A 20,584-nucleotide genomic window follows, 5' to 3' on the forward strand; every position below is an offset into this window, starting at 1 on the left:
TCTCCAAACTTTTCACCGAGGCACTTAAGCAACAAGAACACTCTGAGAAAGACTGTGGTGCAATTGCTGTTTGGAGTTCAACCAGTTTTTCAAAGGGGCCAAATAACTGCGCCCTCCAACATTTTTACTTTGTGAGAAAAATTGTCAAGTTAGCCAACAACTTCAACAATCTTCCATTAAGTAGTTTAGTGACATACCAGCAGTTACTTTGTGAGTAGGTGGATGTTGCATTTTGGAAAGAAATGCTCGCGTTTTGACTCTTTGCCACAACAAAATATAAAAAGGTATCACTTAGCTGCAAGGTTTCCACAAACTTCTCTTAATGTGTACATTTTGTAGTGCGTGCACAGGAAGGCACTGAGCTGACTTTAAATAGGTGGAAATTGCTCACAAGTTATGCTTTTGAGAACTTGAGTAACATATATGCTTTGCTGTAGTGTATGAGCTGCCTGTTTTATATTTTGTATTTCTCGGTTAATTACAGGTCTGTCATTTCCTTACTGGGCACAACAATGTGCTTAATGTGCTCTGGTGCTGATAAAAACCTCATAATTCATAATTCATTGACTATATCATTGTATTACACTAGTAACCTTTTGCATGTTCAGCTAATCTGTCTTATAAAGTTCCAAAACAGAATTTTACTATATGTGTAATTGATATACAGCCTGAGGAACAGAAAGCTTTAAAATCAAAACTATAAAAAAAGGCGATTCACATGAAACTGTGATGCCATGAATCACATGAACTAACTTCAGAAAATTCTGGCACATCCAGATAAAGGAAGATTTCCAATTAGAATGCATAAGTGCATCTGCAGGAAGTGTGTAGAGCTATATACATGCTTAGTATCTATTTGACACATACAGAGGTCCTTTATTGCAGGTGCACATCAATACTTTCAGGCCAATGTATAAGCCTTCTGTAGGATATAAAATATATATTTTAAACAGAAGCGAGTATCCTCTGTGATTAGCTTATTAGCAGACTTTCTGTACTTTTTATTCCATACATTAGCCAAATCTCTTGCTGTACATTGTGGTAACGTATACAGTATGTGTGTAAGGGACTGCACTCCGGTTTCACCTACATAATCCATGTAGGCTTGTTGCAAAGTAGCACAATCTGCTTAGTGCAATTTTACATCTTAGCTCTAACACAGATGTGAAAGCGTCAGAGCTGTAGTCCGCTCTCGCCCATGTCAGCAGCGTCCAGAGCAGGATTTAAAGCCTGACATGGATGTAAAGGGGCTTTAACAACCTGATTGGAGGCGTGGGATTGATGTCACCACATAGCTCTAGTTATATTCTCTGCACACACATACATTCAAGTCTGTCAGCATACACATGCATGATAAATGCACCAAGCTGTTTGACCTGACCAAGGAGTCAGAGCTTCCCATGATGCATCAGGGATAGCGAATGGCCACACGCCAGCTATCCACGTAATCACCACCCATGAGCCAGCCCCACCGTTTCTGCTCCCTCCTATATCACAGATATTAAGGTGGTGTTCTTCAGCATGCAGAGAGTAACAAATCTGTCTTGTAGTGTGTCAGGAAGCCAGTCCTAGTCTGGTCCAGCAGCCAGTCAGTGTGTCAGTCTTTGAAGCCACAAGGTCTTTATTAATTAACCCCGGGCTGGCTGCTCAAAGGGGTAAGGTCCTGCAGATGAAGTGGCGGCGTCTGTGTTGTCAGCCACATAGGTCACGACCTGCCCCTACAGCATGACCCCGGCCTTATTTGAGCCAGATGTTAAGGAGCAAGGGTCTGCGCTGCATTCTTTTCTTTCCCTGCTGCTTGGCCAGCAGAGCGGTCACCATCAGTGACTCGAGTCAGAGCTCTGATTTTCTTCTGGGTAGATCGCTGCTGTTCTCCTCTGTCTGCCACCCCACACCCCACCTTTTTCCCTCTCTCTGTCTCCCTGTGGGATCCATCCATTCACCTCTCCCCCTCCCTTCCCTCTGTTTTTCCCCCTCCTTCCTTGTTTGGCCCATTGCCCCTTTCCGCTTCGCTCAAGGGAAAGAGTGCCGTGTGTGTATTGCCTGGCAGTATGCCCGCTCTCATCGTTTTCTCCCCATCCCCTCCTTCGCTTTTTATCCCATCCTTCCCTCGTATCTCTCTCTTCTCTCACTCATTCTGTGCTTTTTACCCCTCTCCTATCTATGCCTAAATTTTTCTTCTCCGCCACGTTCCCTTCATCTTTCTCCTTCCACCTCCCTTTGTCCCCATCACTCTTTCCACCTGCTTCTAATCACTAACCCTCCATCTCTTTCACTCCCTGCCTTCATTCATACTTCGCTCTGCGTCTTTCTCTCTTCCATCCCCCCCCCCCCCCCCCCCTCATCTTTTCCTCGGCTGGGCTCAGGAGCAGTGAACAGGTGTTGTCTCCTTTTGATTTGGGTGCGTTCGGATTAATGCTGTCAGCTCAGCTGTTAAAACAACTGCCACCGCCAGATGCCAGTCAGTTTGGGGCTGGAGTTGTCACCTACACACAAACACACACACACACACACACATACACACACATATTCAAACATCCAAACATGCTCAGATGCAAGTGTGCTTGCACACACGCACACGCGCACTCACACACACACAAGCACTTGGCCTCTTGGCTCATTGTAATACTGACAGAGCAAATCAGCTGTTGTATGCCAGTCTTCTCTATAACCCAGGTGTGTGTTTCTGTAGCCTTTCCAAAACATCACAGACAGTCAGTATAAAAGAGTATATGACAAGATACTGCAGTGATCATTAATACACTGCCAGAGTTGCTAAAGACTCACTTAGATGGTCATCTTTTAAGGTTTTTTTTTTTTTGTCTTTAACCATAGCAATACTCACACAGTTTGCTTTTTTGTGAGGGTTTAAATTGGTTCCAGTTAAGAAGAATACTGCTTAATGTTCTGAGTGGGGCTCGATGAATTTTCTAAACTCAAAGAATGACTTTACCAGCGTTTTCTGCAGTTGTGTTCGGGGCTGTAAACCATGGGAGCGGGCATTTAGCAGACAGGAAATATGACTCTTGTGAGTCCCTTAATTTAATAGAAGAAATCTTGGCGCACTAAATGATGATGCTAAAAGTCTTCCTGTTGTGGACAGTTACTTTGAAGTGAAGAGACACCACTTAACCATTTCGGGATCTTAAATTAAGCAGTTTGTCATTCAAAAGTTAGTTTTCATTAGATATTTGTCTAAAAATAATAATAAAAGACAAGTAGTACTAACCAACCTCTGATGTATCAGCTGAATTTCCTTGTTGGTGGATAATAGCAAATAAAATGACATTTAGTGATGTCAGCTGCCAGTTTCTTTTGCCAAATCAGTTTTGCCCTCTCTGTAAATTTTCTGATCGTGTGAAACACGGTCAGTTTTCTCATTTTAAGTTTTTTTTAAGGTTTCCTGCACAAAAGAGAGAACAGATAACTATAGAAACACAGCAAAAATACTGGCGTCAACCCAAATGCTCACAATCGGTACATTCAAGTAAAAGACATTTGATGAAGAACTAACTTTGAAATGTTTTAAAGCTTGTAGCCAGTCAGTTATTTAAATGTTATGCTACAAAATCCAAATGCTAGACTTTCAAATTCTTATCCCAACACATTTTCTTTAGCTGATTATATGTGTTTGTGTAGTTAATGAGAAACCTTCAGAAAGACTGGTTTGTATTAGCTTAGTTACTACATTGCTGAAGCAACATATGATATCCACATTCTCCATTTCCCTTCACACTTCTTCCTTCCTTTCTTTTTTGCTGTTGTCTGTAAGTGCATACTCTGCACTCAAGAGGTCCTTAAACATCCATACCTGCTTGATTTTAACATGTGATTGTAGTTCTAGTTGTTCTTTCTCCTGTTTTTTGGCACATACTAGCCAACGCACACACACTCACAACCATTTTCTGCCTGTCGGTTGTTTAAATTTAGAGTGTGGTTCCTTGTTGTTAAAGTTTGTTAGTAAAATGATGATTTAAAATGATGATCAACTATGAATATCAGTGATTAGTAATAGTGCTATTTAGGGCTCCATCAGATGTGGGTAGAGACTGCAGACTCACTGGAGGTACACGTGTGTGTCTGTGTGTGTCATATGGTGGGTTGCTGGCCCTCTATTGGTGATACTGGTGCCTTTCTTTCTCTGGGTTTCCAATTTAAATCATATAGTCATCTTTATCTTTTTTTTTTTTAAAGTTCAGTCTCATGATGGTGGCTTAAGGAGAGCCACACAGAGAGACTTGTTTTTAAGGTGGTGCTGGTTTATCTGGCACTCTTTCTCCCAAACTCACATATTCTAATATTGAGCCCTATTTGTAGTGGAGCCCCCCGCCTCCCAATCCCACGATCAGATTGTCAGTTTACGCTTGTTGCCGTTTTGTAACCCACCAACTGAACCATATTTTACCCCATTTTACTGCCGATCACGGCCTCCTCGTCCATTTTGTTGGTTTGTTGAATTACACTAACAAAGTTATTTCCAAGGTTATTATACCCCACTGTAGTCTCCAGTTTCCAGCGAGCCAAACGTTGTTAGGACAATTAGTCCAATCAAGGAGTCATGGGTGTCTTGTGGGAGAAGGAGGAAAAGAGGGTCAACACAGACAGGAATGTTCAGGAAGAAAATAAGTACCACACAACATGTTGTGTTTATAAGGGTTTACAATAAATGTGATGTGATATTTATCAATAGAGTTCATGCACCCGACTTGACTCAGTTATCTTGTTCTGAAAAAGATATGAATGATAAGATTAAGCGCGGGTTGATTTAATAAAAAAAGAACCACAATATGTTTCGATAAACATCGGAGTCATTCATTAGTTTCTAGTTTATTTCCAAAGAAAAGCTGAAGCAGTGTCGTAGCAGATATTCCAATCAGATTTTGGCTTTGAGTAAATTGAATTTGAATTTTTTGACAGCCGTTTTAACCCACTTCAAACTTCAGCTGGTAGTGGGTAGACCTGTTACACTGTTATCTTCTATAATATATTACTTGTATAGAGGTGAATGTTCATATTAAACAAGACCAAAGTTTCAAATAATAAGGTCAACATTTTGTACAAGCAATACCTGTGAGGCAAAAGCTCGGGCTCCAGACTTCTCTAAAGGCTTGGTTTCAGGCAGGTTTTTATTCTGCTGGCTCTGTATGATTTAAGTGTGAGTGAATATGTCTGAAAGGGTCGTCAAGCACAGCTCACAACTTTAGAAAGGAGCCGTTTAAAGCAGCGGCAGAAGTTCACTTTTCAGTTCCCAAACACTTTGTCTTCCAGCTCCCAAAATGCACCTCGTTGCCTCCTAAAAGTTGACTTGGAAACTTGTATTTGATGCTTTTTGATAAAAATTGTAAGTCTAAAGACTGAGGGGAAATACAGTAACCCTGATGACATCACTGTCACCTCCACAGGGTTGTTGTTTTACTTCACTGTTGTTACGTCATCCCTCGTTATAGGTTAATTATATCAAGTTGCTCAAATGTCAGCAGAGGCATTGGTTCAAATCCAGGCTAGCTAGAACTTTACTACGGGTCTTTCTCCTGCTCTTTCCCCCTTCCTTTCTGTCTATCTCTGTAATGTGCTTCGTAAAATAAAGGCAAAGACACCCACAACTCTGTCATTTAGTGCGTGAGTTTTACTCTTCCTATTTGCTAGCCACAGATGGCTAAGTGATCTAAACGTGACCTAACCAGCAGCATCAGTTGTTATCAACGAGGCATCTCATCAACCAAACTTATTTCTTCGCCTAACAGCGGCGTAATCTTGCCAGGAAAACTTGAGAATAGGAAATGATTTACAAGGAGCGACGTTGACATGCCCGAGTAATTGGAGCACGGTGACCCATAAGGCTCCAACAGGTCAGACACACACGCAAACACACACATGCTAGTCAGCAGAACATTCCACTGCTGTTTGGACTGTTGTTGCCATTGGTCTAATGGTTCTCACATGTCTGTCGCCCTATCTTTGAGCTGCACACAGGACAATGTGGGCTATTCTTAAGACTTTACAACATGCTCTGTCTCAAGCCGTTCAGCGCACAGATGGAACAAACATTCACACATAGAGAAGAAAGACAAAAAAGAGACAGAGATGGATATCAAGACTCAAACAGACACATAAACAGAGGGAGAAGTGTGTGCGCATGTGTGCGCGTCTGTTTGCTCTTGTCAGCGGCGTCCGCGTTAACTGGAATAGGCGGATCCCGCCTCCGCTGTCCGGCAAAGCAAAGCCACTCTAAAGCCAAGCCAACTGTCAATCAAACAGCCAACACAGGGCCAAAACTATGATAGCATCAGAAATAACGGTCTTCACCCATCAGTCTCACATGCGGACGCACACACACACACACGCGCACACACACACACGCCCATGCACATGCACACACACACACACACACACACACACACACACACACACAAGAGGTTAAAGTCACAGCTCAGCACTGTTTGAATAGGCTTCCAACATGCAAAACAGCATTAGTGTGTCAGCAGTGTCTTGCTGTTCTGTCTGTCTCTCTGTCATTGCTTTGACAGGCAGACGAAAAATGTCATGACTCGCAAGAGAAAACGCTGCTGCTGTGTGTCTGCCTGTGTGTGTATGCGTGCACGCGCACGGAAGCGCGCACTCTCCGTCTGTCTCTTGTGTAGTTAATGCGTGGGTCCATTCCCCTTCTATACTCGGCAGGCCCAATACACAATGTCTTCTTTTGTTGTCACGTTAAAGTGATGCAATAAAGCTGTGCAGTGACAAGGACGGCCCGGGGGCTGCTGCAGTGACAGAGACGTCGAGTGTGTTGCGTGCATGTGTGTGTGTGTGCGTGCATGGAGTGGAGACAAGAGCACTGAAGAGGGGTTATTGCCACGAGACAGATTGCAAGTGTCATTTTCCATTACAGCAGCCTGAGCCACTGTGTGTGACACACACACACACGCACACAAGGTGCACATGCCTTGGCCCACTTTAACAGGATGCTTTTGACAGGGAGAGATGTGCATGCATTAAGAGCACTGGCCCCTAGTATTTAACTCCATCCTTATAGAAACACATTTAATGATTTTTTTTCCTTTTTCTTTAGATGGCTTATCTGATTGGTTGAGCCACAGCTCATTGGTATGAATCTGATTTTTCCATGAAAGTAAAGACTTCAGGTAAATTGCATTTGAATTTGCAAGTAACTAATAGATGCTGAAAACCTAATTTTAGCGATTTACATAGTTTAGTTGAAAGATTACATCACGAGCCTTATTTGAACCCTTGTTAAACAGGCCGAAAACATATTGGATCATTTAAAAAATCTAAAGGTAAAACAGAGATTTTCTTAGTTGTATTTCTTTATTTCTTTATTTATTTTTAAAGTTCACAGTCACAAGATGCAGGGTTTTTTTATGTGGCAACAGAGCAGCTTTTCAGAGGCTCCTCAGTGAATACATTGAGTTTTAAATACAGCATGACCCATTGTTGCATGTGAACTTCTATTATCTATTCAAAAGTCTCTCATGAGGCTCTGTTTGTTAACCAGGCAATTAGCAGGCAGTATTTGGTGGTTATCAGTACCTCAGTTGACACTTGGTCTCTTCAGCCTGTAAAGTATGAGGCAGTAAAATGAAAATGGGATCTGTGTTCAGTCCCATAGCTTGTCCCTAATAAGGTGTGGTGGCAGCGGCTATCAGGGGCTGAGCTGAATTAGTCCGCAGTGGATTCAAATGTCTAGATCCTATCAAACACCATTTAATGATAATGGAGGTCACAGAGGCAATTGGGAAAATGCTGTGTGTATGTCTGTGTGTGTGAAAGGAACGTTTCTCTGTCTCCCGCAAAAACACAGCATTAAGATAGCATCGCTAATTTCACCAGCTCGGCACAAAAACAACACGCAGAGGAGAGAAGAAAGGAGGAAAAAAAATAATGCAACAACACACAAGCGAAATGAAACAACAAGGAAAAGTTTCTGTGCGACTTTCTCGAATGTCGCTCCAGATTTTGCCCTTCATCGTTCTTTCACAATGTCGCGCCCTCTCCGCTGCTATTTCTGACTGCCAGTGTGTGGATCTGGCTCGCTGAGATTTCATGCCAGTGTAAAAATTGGCTGAGGGTTTGGTTCAAATCAAATTGGACATAAGCACCCACAACACCATCTGTTAGGGAAAGGCAGTGGAGTGAAGGGCAGAACTCTGCATTCAGATAATGTTACGGTCCTGGGTCGGTTCGACCCAGCATTTTGAGTTCCTTAGGTTTTGGTTTATCTCTGCATTATGGATTAGTTCTTATTCTCGGGTGATGCTGTTTTGATTGTGATTGTATTCTGTTTCTTTAAGCTATCTGGGGATGATGATGATTATTTCTGGTTTGGGTTTCGTTATCCTGCCCTCATGTTTAGTTTAGGTTGCCTGTGCTTAGTCTTCTCTGTCTGTCCATGATGTCCTTATGCCTGCTTATGAGTCTGCGTCTGTGTCTCTGTCTGTCGTGTGCTTCCTGTTTTATTCTGTAGGTCTGTGTCCTATGTCAGTGCGTTCAGCTTTGTGCTCTCCCTGTCTCGTCAGTGTAATCAGCGTCAGCCGTGTCTCCCAGCTGTTTCCTCTTCGCTCCGTTCACCTCTTGTATTTAGTGTCTGTGTCTTCCCCTACTCGGTGTCGCGTCGTCAACGTCTACTCACCCTCAGTTTCTGCTGTGTGTCCTGTTACCTGTTTTTGCCTGCCTGTTAGTTTATATTTTCCAGTTTAGTTAGTCTTCTGTTTGGTAAGCAGCCTGCAATAAAGCAGTTCATTCTGAGTTACTTTCGCTTCCGTGAGTCCTGCGTTTTGGGTCCTTCCTCTCTGCCTGCCTGCACACAGCCATGACAGAACGACGCGACCAGTACACGGACCCAGCGGACTCACGGTGGAAGCGCAGCTCCCGTTTTGACGGGACCCGGCTAGCGCTTGGAGGGCCTCCGTGCTGCCTTTCCTCGCTAGCAGCCTACACTTCGGCCCGCTCATCTGCTTCCTCCCCTCGGACGCCCCGGTCTCGCAGAAAACGCTCTAGCCGGTCCCGGGAGGATTACTACGAGCCCGCAAGCAACCAGCTTACGCCGGCTCAGGCATTCTATAAGATGTTAGGGATTATTATTGTGCCACCCGACTCACCCAGCGTTTCCACATCACAGCAGGAGCAGCCTCAGCCGAGTCATCCCTCGTCGCATTCTGCCAGCGCTGCTCCCTCTTCTACGAGTAAGCGGCGAACGCGCCGCCAGCACTCACCGCTCCAGCAGGAGCCTGGGACGCTTTTCGAACAACCGCCTAGGGTGAGTGACAAAGTCTCGCTACATTCGCCTTCTGTGTCAAGGGATAAACACACTGTTTCCCCCAAGGCCGCTAACGTCGGCTTCATGAACTCTGGGACTCGTGTTTCTCCTGTTGGGGAAAATGAAAGTATTCGTTTTGAGAGTGATCGTTTTCCTGTTGAGTCAAAAGACTGTGCGCCTAAAGCTCCTTCGGACCCAGGAATTAAGACTGGAGGTATTTATCCTGGGGCTATGGCTGTTCAGTTAGCCGCCCGGCCCGAAACTCAGTTAGCCGCCCGGCCCGAAACTCAGTTAGCCGCCCGGCCCGAAACTCAGTTAGCCGCCCGGCCCGAAACTCAGTTAGCCGCCCGGCCCGAAACTCAGTCGCCACCTCCACCACATTCAGCCTCATTACCCATAGCACAGTCACAACCACAGCTAGACTCACTACAAGCCTTATTACAATCCATAACCCAGTCAGTAGCTCGGTTAGCAGAAGAGTCACTAGCCTTATCATCCGGTCAGTCTCCAGTGTCCTCATTACCTGTTGTTCAACCATCTTCTCCACCGCTAGTTTCATCCTCTCCTCATCCGATACTTCAGCCTGTAGCAGCCCAGTCCCCTGTAGCTCAGTCATTCTCTCAATCACCAGTTCCACCTTTACCACAACCACCACTACAACCTGTTCTTCAGTCAGTTCAGTCTCGTCCTGTTCTCCAGTCTGTTCAGTCGAGTTCAGTGCACTCTCTTGTATTGCCAGCACCTCAGCCATTAGCACTGCCCGCTCCTCAGCCACCATCTCCACCCACTCAGTTGCAGGAGGAGGATAGCCCCACACCGACTTTTGCTGCTCCTCAAGACCTGGCTAAATCAGAGACTTTTACTCTTTCCAGGGCCTCCCCAGAGGTTAAATATCAGCGTTCAGTTAACTCTGGCCCCCTGGACATAAAGAAGCCAGCTGAGGACTGCAAGCGGCAGTCACTGCCTGAGCGGAATCAATGCTCCGTGCAGCTGCAGTCTGCTGTGTGTTTGCCAGAGGCCCGTGTGCCTGCTGGTTCTGTTCCGTCCCTGCCAGAGGCCCGTGTGCCTGCTGGTTCTGTTCCGTCCCTGCCAGAGGCCCGTGTGCCTGCTGGTTCTGTTCCGTCCCTGCCAGAGGCCCGTGTGCCTGCTGGTTCCGTTCTGTCCCTGCCAGAGGCCCGTGTGCCTGCTGGTTCCGTTCTGTCCCTGCCAGAGGCCCGTGTGCCTGCTGGTTCCGTTCTGTCCCTGCCAGAGGCCCGTGTGCCTGCTGGTTCCGTTCTGTCCCTGCCAGAGGCCCGTGTGCCTGCTGGTTCCGTTCTGTCCCTGCCAGAGGCCCGTGTGCCTGCTGGTTCCGTTTTGTTCCTGCCAGGGGCCCCTGTGCCCGCTGGTTTTGTGACTGTCTCCGCTGGAGGGCCCGAGGAGCCCGTCCAGCCTCCTGTCTCCGCTGGAGGGCCCGAGGAGCCCGTCCAGCCTCCTGTCTCCGCTGGAGGGCCCGAGGAGCCCGTCCAGCCTCCTGTCTCCGCTGGAGGGCCCGAGGAGCCCGTCCAGCCTCCTGTCTCCGCTGGGGGGCCCGAGGAGCCCGTCCAGCCTCCTGTCTCCGCTGGGGGGCCCGAGGAGCCCGTCCAGCCACCTGCCTCGTCAGCTGGGGGGCCCGAGGAGCCCGTCCAGCCACCTGCCTCGTCAGCTGGGGGGCCCGAGGAGCCCGTCCAGCCACCTGCCTCGTCAGCTGGGGGGCCCGAGGAGCCCGTCCAGCCACCTGCCTCGTCAGCTGGGGGGCCCGAGGAGCCCGTCCAGCCACCTGCCTCGTCAGCTGGGGGGCCCGAGGAGCCCGTCCAGCCACCTGCCTCGTCAGCTGGGGGGCCCGAGGAGCCCGTCCAGCCACCTGCCTCGTCAGCTGGGGGGCCCGAGGAGCCCGTCCAGCCACCTGCCTCGTCAGCTGGGGGGCCCGAGGAGCCCGTCCAGCCACCTGCCTCGTCAGTTGGGGGGCCCGAGGAGCCCGTCCAGCCACCTGCCTCATTCACGCCGCCTGCAGCGGCCTCCTCATCAGCATCATCGGCGTCGTCTGGCCCAGCCTCTGCTTCTGCTTCGTCTGGCCCAGCCCCTGCATCAGCGTCATCCACGCCTGGTCCAGCCCCAGCCTCATCCACGCCACCTGCAGCAGCCTCCTCATCTGCTTCAGCGCCGCCGGCGGCAGCAGCCACATCGGCGTCACCTGCTGCAGCGCCTCCGTCTCCGGCTTCCACGCCGCCACCAGCTGCAGCCTCAGAGTCTCCACCCTCGCCAGCTGCAGCCTCCTCATCACCTGCATCACCCACGCCGTCGTCTGGTCCAGCTCCAGCTTCACCCACGCCGTCGCCTGGTCCAGCCTCCGAGTCTGCGTCGCCGTCGCCTGGTCCAGCCTCCGAGTCTGCGTCGCCGTCGCCTGGTCCAGCCTCCGAGTCTGCGTCGCCGTCGCCTGGTCCAGCCTCCGAGTCTGCGTCGCCGTCGCCTGGTCCAGCCTCCGAGTCTGCGTCGCCGTCTCCTGGTCCAGCTGCGGCCTCATCCTCATCTGCGTCGCCGTCTCCTGGTCCAGCTGCGGCCTCATCCTCATCTGCGTCGCCGTCTCCTGGTCCAGCTGCGGCCTCATCCTCATCTGCAGCGCCGTCTCCTGGTCCAGCTGCGGCCTCATCCTCATCTGCAGCGCCGTCTCCTGGTCCAGCTGCGGCCTCATCCTCATCTGCAGCGCCGTCTCCTGGTCCAGCTGCGGCCTCATCCTCATCTGCAGCGCCGTCTCCTGGTCCAGCTGCGGCCTCATCCTCATCTGCAGCGCCGTCTCCTGGTCCAGCTGCGGCCTCATCCTCATCTGCAGCGCCGTCTCCTGGTCCAGCTGCGGCCTCATCCTCATCTGCAGCGCCACCGTCTCCGGCTTCCACGCCGTCGCCTGCAGCGCCACCGTCTCCGGCTTCCACGCCGTCGCCTGCAGCGCCACCGTCTCCGGCTTCCACGCCGTCGCCTGCAGCGCCATTCTCGTCTGGTCCAGGCTCCGAGCCTCCAGCTTCGCCTGGCCCAGATTCAGCATCAGCTCCAGCGTCGCCTGCAGCAGCAGCCTCCTCGTCGCCAGCTCCAGCGTCGCCAGCACCAGCACCTGCTTCGGCTTCGGCTACGGCTTCGTCCTCGCCTGGTCCAGCCTCTGCTTCGGCTTCAGCTTCTCCTGTCCGTCCTGCTCGTCCTGTCCGGCCGCTTTCCAGGCCTATGACTGGACGTCCTTGCCGTCGTGGACGGTCCCCTTCCGGGCCGATGGTTGGGCGTCGCCGCCACTGCTTTCCGCGTGGCCGGCCTCCAGACTGCCTTCGTTTGCCTCGCCGCCGTTGCCGCCCGCACGGTCGGCCCCCTGATCTGCTTTCTCGCCGCCGCCGTTGCCGCCCGCACGGTCGGCCTCCTGAACTGGTTTCTCGCCGCCGCCGTTGCCGTCCGCACGGTCGGCCCCCTGAACTGTCTCCTCGCCACTGCCTACTGCGTGGCTCACCTTCGGACCTGCCCCGCTACCGCTGCTTTTCGCATGGTCGGCCTCCGGAACTGAACTGTTTTGGCCTCCGGTGCTGTCGGCCTCCGGGTCGGCCCCCTGAACTTGGCCGTCTGGGCCTTTTGGACCCTGTCCCTCCGTCCTGGACCCCCACCGCCCGCCCTGGTCGGGTCGTTTTCTGTTTTTTGGGTTTTGGGGTTGAATTCTGTTTTGTGGTCGGGTTTTGTGTTTCTGTTGGGCTGTCTGGGGCCAGCCCTTGAGGGGGGGGTACTGTTACGGTCCTGGGTCGGTTCGACCCAGCATTTTGAGTTCCTTAGGTTTTGGTTTATCTCTGCATTATGGATTAGTTCTTATTCTCGGGTGATGCTGTTTTGATTGTGATTGTATTCTGTTTCTTTAAGCTATCTGGGGATGATGATGATTATTTCTGGTTTGGGTTTCGTTATCCTGCCCTCATGTTTAGTTTAGGTTGCCTGTGCTTAGTCTTCTCTGTCTGTCCATGATGTCCTTATGCCTGCTTATGAGTCTGCGTCTGTGTCTCTGTCTGTCGTGTGCTTCCTGTTTTATTCTGTAGGTCTGTGTCCTATGTCAGTGCGTTCAGCTTTGTGCTCTCCCTGTCTCGTCAGTGTAATCAGCGTCAGCCGTGTCTCCCAGCTGTTTCCTCTTCGCTCCGTTCACCTCTTGTATTTAGTGTCTGTGTCTTCCCCTACTCGGTGTCGCGTCGTCAACGTCTACTCACCCTCAGTTTCTGCTGTGTGTCCTGTTACCTGTTTTTGCCTGCCTGTTAGTTTATATTTTCCAGTTTAGTTAGTCTTCTGTTTGGTAAGCAGCCTGCAATAAAGCAGTTCATTCTGAGTTACTTTCGCTTCCGTGAGTCCTGCGTTTTGGGTCCTTCCTCTCTGCCTGCCTGCACACAGCCATGACAGATAAATGGATTTTCAATTTATTAAATTGTTGACTGACACCCTTGTAAATGTTCGCTTTATGTGCCGCGGCCTATTCTTAGAACTTAATGGAAACATGTTGCCATACATCCATGCAATCCCTAATATTAGAATGCAAAAAAAAAAGAAGTCCTGCTGCATCTGTTGTTTTGAGTTCGATCTTTTCTTTTTGCAGCACGAGAGAGAAAAAAAACAAAAACGTGTCCTTTTTCTACAACTTAAGACTAAAATAAAGCGCCCCGCTCGGTTAGACTTCAGGTGTTTTGGCAAGTGATAACGTGTGTGACGGTTTGTATTAACAGGTGTGTCGCACCGAAACACAGCTGAGATTGTCACAGCACTTCAGGGGAGGGCCATATGTCCCCCCACCCTCCCCGTCGCTTCACCCAAAAACCTAACTTACATTAAAAGGTGAAAAACAACCTCACAACTCTCTGAAGTTGATTTTGTTCAGCGTGAGTGCATGCCAGATACTTTGAGTCTGCATGTGCTGGTGTCCTCCCTAGTCTAGTGGTCTGGGTGTTTATTAATAACTAAAGTTGGAGCAGCTTCTGAATGAAGAGTCACTGCGGACACCGAGGCCAACCAGGGACTGAATCTACACACACGCACACACATCCTCTGTCTGTTTCTTGCTGCGATCCTCTGCTTCAGTGGGAGAAACGGAGCACTGGGGGGGCGGGGGGGTTAGAAAGTAAGGAGGGAGGAGGATGAGGAGGAGGAGAGGGATTTTAGTGTTTACACAGAGGCCCGGCCACCGCGGCAACTGTTGCCAAGCGCCGTTCTCCCCAACAACAAGCCAGTAATTGGTACTTTTAGCAGCTAACCTTGCGGAGGTGGTGGTGCGAGGTGGGCTTGGACAAAAAGCTTTTTGATACATCTCCTCTCTGAAACGTAGTGCCCCTGTTTCTGTTTCTTTTTCCTTTTTTCCCTTTTTTTTTATAAACAAGAGACTGCCCATAATCTTGGCACCATCCTCATTGCTTTGGAACGATTGGACTGTCTTTAGAAGGAATCGATGAAAATGTGTCCAGACACATGGCCCAGCTCAACCAGACATGAATTGATCATCAAAATATCAACATCATCATTTCGTAATGGAGCGTGTTGGCGCCGTCAGCGTGAGGGGGGGGGGGTTTGGGGGTAGACAGACTGTGCAAAGCAAGAGCTGCGGTATCGAGAGGGTGTAAATAAGTGAGTTGTATTCCAAATTCAAAAGTTTCTTTGAACACCTCCATAATGTAAAAGACTGTTAAAGTTGAAGCATTTTACTGCTGCGAGACTGGGTTACCTACAATTTTGTAAATAGTAACAACCAACCTTTTTGCTTTTTTGGAGTAAGTATAGATATACCGGAATAAATCTGTTTTAGGTGAAGCATTAAGTCAGGTAAGTACAGCTTGAAGCTATCTGGAATCAAACATCGTTCTTAATTACGAATCCATGTGTAGGTGTGTTTGACTCCATCTTCAAACTGGCGCTTATTAGTCTTTTTCGTACAGTGTGTAACCCAGATACGAGGTAAAAGTTTGATTAGTGCTTTTATTTAACTCGGAATAATCAGATTTGTTTTATAGCTGACTGGAATGTCTAGATGCATTAAGAAATTTCATCTGTTGTTGTATCGTGAAACAATTCTGATTAAGGCTATAAATCCTAAATGACGAGCAGGTCAAATCAGTTATGCTTCTGTGATTTTGACTTTGATTCGTTTAGGGTAACCTTGTTAAGGTGTTTGCATGACTGTTGCACAGAGTTACCTTAATCTAGTTATAGTCTAATCTTTAGATCACATGTAGACATGCGTATTCTGTCTCTGTGATGACCACCAGCTAATGTGCGTGTGTGCTTTTTTTCTTTCTTAACTGCAGAAGTCACCACACGTTTCAGTGCCTCACTCGCTGCCTCTCTGTTGCTTCTTCCTGCCGTCTCAATACTTCTGTGTTCAGGGTGGCAGTCTTAGACAAACTGCACCAGTGCTTGTATAATTGCTTATTCAAAGCTGACCCCTGCTCAGTTGGGGAGGAGGAGAATGAAGGAGGAAGGGGTTAGAGGGGGGAGGAGTAGATGGAGTCTCCTCATGGCTGCCAAGGCCCAAGTCAATGTGGAGCCTGTTTTGCGGGATATAAGCGCCGGCCACGGGTCCCAAGCCAGGGCCCTTTCCTGTGGGCCCTCCTCCTCCTCCTCCTTGTCTTCGTTCTCCTCCTTCATCCTCCACCCTCCTCTGAGCCCGGCTGGGCCTGGCGCTGGCACAGAGGCCCCTTTGTTGTGCACCCGAGGACCCGGGCTCTCTGTCTCTCATACTCTCTCTTTTCCTCCCCTCTCTGCCTCTCTCTCTTTTTCTTTCTTTCTCTTTCCACACACACCACTCCGCCTCCTCCTCCTCCTCACCACCACCCCCCTCTCTTTTCCTTTAAAGGTCTCCAGTCTTCACAAATATGAGATAATAGGAAAAATAGAGCTGGCTGCTTCTGGTGACTCAGGGCAAAACGTCTGAGTGAAAAATAGAAAGTGAGAGAGGGAGAGAGAGAGAGATGGCATTGTTCGTAAGGTTGGTCCGAGCAAGCTGGACTGAGGTTGAGTCTCCTCCCCTCGCTCTCTCTCTCTCTCCTCTCTCCAGCAGCTCCTGAACCAAAAGCTTACTGTGGATCCAAAAGCCGGACGGGGGTTTGCTGCAACACACACACACACACACACACACACACACACACACTGTTTCTCTCTCCGTCTCTCGGCAGGTGGACGGGGTTGTTTTGGCTCGGCTGCAGGGCAGCAGCTTGACTCCGTTTGAGCCAATGAGCCAAAATAATAGCCGACGATTCCAGAGTTATTGTCAGCGCTTTCCCCCCTCTGCTTTTCCCAGAATCCTTCTCAGCTGTGCGGGATCCGAATCAGAACGTCGCCCTCGGATGAATTCATTCGCTTACGCATGAAAATACAACAGTGGGATCACCAGTTGTTTGTACTGTACGCTCCAAACCATACAGACAAAACAAGGAAAGATGATTTTTGAAACTGCCTAATCCTCTCTGATTGATTCAAGCGCCAAAATGTCGCAAGCAAAAAAATATAAATTGAAGGAAATGCGCAGAAAAACATCTACAATGATGTGTGTTGATATTTTACTCAGTGCAGACATCATACAGTTTAAAGAAGGAATTTTCATACAGAATATGTGTGTGTGATATTTTCAACATTATTTACATCCTTAAAGCAACTTAAGAAGCGAATAATGGAGAGAACTGCAGTTTAAATACTTAGCATGGTGAATGCCCCGTGAATCTCAACACTTCCTCTTGCCTAATTTTTCTTTTAACACAATAAACTCCCCTCACACCTTATTTTTTCTCACGGGGTATCCTCCCTCACCCTCATCTCACACCACCCAACCCTGAAAATATGCGACCCACACCCGTGCGTGGGCACCAGACTCCACCCGCTTACCTCACACAACACCAACATAGACACATACTCGCATACACACTCAGCATCCCGTACGTCAGAGAAACAGGGAGTAGTGTCTCGTATTTTCATGGAAAGTGTTGTGCTGTCCTCCTTTATTATGTGATTTTTGGCCCGTAATTAGCACTAGTAGATTCTTGCTATGTTTCCATTCAGCTGTCAAGCAGATTTTATTTTTTAAAAAAAAGACTTCTTAAAACATTATGGAACATGAAGAGTGAATTAAGTGCATTTCCATATGCTGAGTTGAAGGAAATAAATCCTTGAATCTGAGTGAGGTGGAAAGAGTCTTTCAAGAAGCGATTTGTATTGGACAAGTTGTTTTTGTTGTTGTGGAACATCAGCCGTGGACGTAGTTATATATATATTTTTAGAAGGAAGACAAAAACAAGCGATTTGCTTCTAATGAACTAGTGAACAAGAAGATAATGCATAGACAGGTCACCGTTTCAGGCTGTCTAAACCAAATGGCAACCTCTGGGGCTTAAAAACGAAGTTTGGGGCTGCAGTTCCTTTAGTGACCACTAGGATGGCTCCAAAAGCACGTTAATCCCCACAGTCTCCCATGGTTAAAAGTCTTTCACTTAAAGTATAAATGGCACAGTCGGTCATTTTTTGAGGTTATTTAATAAAGATTCATTGATTAGTATACGATGTGTATATCTCTGAAAGCAATCCCATAAACTATTAAAAATACATAGGAGTGTGTGTCATTTTGAGGAAGGTGCCATGTTGCCCCGCCATTTTGAACACACAGTGGACAACAAAATACCACCTCATATTGCCTCATATGTAGTACACCAAAGGTGAAGAGAAGTTAACCCGTATTCATGTCTGCACCTTCAAACTCAAGATATGAAGGATCATACCTATGTTTGATCACTTTTTCAATTCAGTTCAATTTTATTTATATTTATATAGCACCTCAAGGCGCTTTATATTGTTAGGTAGACCCTACAATAATACATACAGAGAAAAACCCAACAGTCAAATGACCCCCTATGAGCAAGCACTTTGGCAACAGTGGGAAGGAAAAACTCCCTTTTAACAGGAAGAGACCTCCGGCAGAACCAGGCTCAGGGAGGGGCGGGGCCATCTGCTGCGACCGATTGGGGTGAGAGAAGGAAGACAGGATAAAAGCTAAAAAGGGGTCCTCTTCACTAAAGAAGGGAAAATGTGAAGGAAATAGACAACACAGCTGGCATCTCCTCACCTCAAGCCTCAACTCCTGAACTGGATTGAGGACTGACAATGGACCAGCTAAACGACAACAGTTGATTATAAGCTAACATTATATCTCATATTATATAACATTATATATATAGCTAATGTTGGGCTCGAGTGTTCTAAAAATCACACTTTCCTTCTTATAAACAGTTTCATTCAATTCTCACATCGTATGAGACTTTATTTACCAAGCGTCAGAGTCTAACTATGTTTTCTCCACTTCAAAGAAAGTTTCTCTAATGCCGGCTAACAGTAGCAAACAGTCTAACAACAGCTAACCAATGCAGACAAATGTTGTCTGTTGCTGTCTGTCAGGTGTCACCACCACTAATTTGAGTCACTGAATTGATCTTTTCAGCTGTCTCTGTGATGTTTGTGGTTTTTGGAGAATTTTAATGGAATTACGCAGTAAATAACACAGCCTGCTGTGTGGTACAGAACATCATTGCATTACATTCATACAGTTTATAGAGGCAGCTGGATAGTCTAAGCCAATAACTTAGCATACCACCCTCTCATCCAAATATGGTTACTTCTGATACCAAAACAAGCACCCAAATATTGTGGCTTCAAAATGCAAAGCCCAGAAAGCAATGAGTGATGTCACAGATTCCATGTCCATCTTTCTTTTACAGTCTGTGGTTCAAACAGACCTTTTAACTGATTCGCACATGTATGCGTGGGTTATTGACCTCTATTTCTGTGTGTGTGTATTTTTGCAGTTTGTCATGGGCGACAGTGGAAGTTCATTTCTCTTAGTGTTCGCCACATCAATCAACATCCCACTAAAAGATACAGCACGCCATCCCCTCTTTCCTTCTCATCCCCTCTTTTCTCTCCCTCTCAGCTCCTCCTGCCCATTTCCTCCCATTTTGCCATCCGCCGCACAATGAAAGAGCCTCTTGGCTTTTATTAATAGTTAAAGTGGCCCCAGCCTGTCACTGGGGACAATGGCTGCAGCCCTGTTAATAAATAAAAATAATAACTAGGAGATGGAGACAGAGAGGGAGTGCAATGGAAAGAGAACAGGCGACACTGCCATTTGTTGTTCCCTCTCACTTGTCAAAGCTCTTTGGCTTAAAAGCCTCTGTCATTGTTGAGGGAGAGGGGGCTGGGGGGGAGGAGGGGAGTGAGAGACAGAGAGAAAAAGAAGGAGAGAGAGAAAGAGGCAGTGCCAGGGGCTAATAGCACCTGTTGGGGTGATGGTGAGACAGCTGTCGTGGAGGGTGGGGGGGGGGACACAGGAGCACACTCTTTCTTCTACTCTTTCTATGCATGTTTTTGCAAAAGACTCTCTATCGACTCGTGCTCCTCCTCTTCACCCTACCTTCATCCTGCTGTGAACCGATTCCCTGAAGGCTACAGTGGCTTCTGAGTGAAAGCACTAGGGCTGCTGTCTTACTGGTTAAGTGGCAACGTTGAAAACTCAAGGACAGAACAGGGCAAGGACAGTGGCAGACGAACAGGAAAAAGTGAGAAGTGGACTTGGCTCGAAGTTCAGCGTTGATCCCGAGGTGTGTGTTTTTTGCAAATGTGTGCTCACTGTAATCAGCAGGGCATGGATGTTGTCGTCTCCACGCCAGAGGAAAGGACCTGATTCAGGCCTTGAGGGAGGCAGAAATTAATGTGCACTATTTTTTGAGTGTGTGTGATTATGTGAGGGGAGCTTGCGTGCAGGTTTGCAGGTGATCGGGTGTCGTTTTAAATCCTTTTAAATCTCCAGGTGGTTTGTCAACACTCCACTGTGGACAGAAAGGGAAATAGAGGGATGAGAAGGAAAGAAAGAAGTTTAGGCAAAGTGCTGCTTTTTTTGTGTACTCTGATTTGTTGTTGAGTGTGGAAGATATGTGTACATTTGTGTCTCTTTTAGATGCACTAAGCTGTTCAACTCAACACACCGGACATCCCCCCCTCTCTCCTCTGTGGAAAGCCTGAGTGTTTGTGCATCAGTATGCATGTGTATGGGTTTATGCATGCAGGCTGTCTCACACCAGCGAGATTAAGACTTTTCTTAAATCAGTCTTGTCATTATAGGGGGAGGAAAATAATCTGGGGACAAACAAACTTTTTTCCTGCTGTCAGCGTTTGCAAGTGTGTGGAGTATATGTATGTGTGGAGCCACATATACTGTATGAGCACATTCAAGTGTGTGTGTGTGTGTGTGTGTTTGCGTTGGCT

General features: G+C 47.8%; 1 protein-coding gene across 10 annotated transcripts in view; it reads left to right on the top strand.

Annotated features, from left to right (window-relative positions):
* Nucleotides 1-20,584, top strand: part of sox5 (SRY-box transcription factor 5) — a 284,308-nt gene that overhangs the window by 215,632 nt on the left and 48,092 nt on the right. The gene's annotated exons all lie outside the window — the stretch shown is intronic.

The sequence above is a fragment of the Pelmatolapia mariae genome, linkage group LG17 (assembly GCF_036321145.2).
Source record: "Pelmatolapia mariae isolate MD_Pm_ZW linkage group LG17, Pm_UMD_F_2, whole genome shotgun sequence".
Taxonomy (NCBI): Eukaryota; Metazoa; Chordata; class Actinopteri; order Cichliformes; family Cichlidae; genus Pelmatolapia; species Pelmatolapia mariae.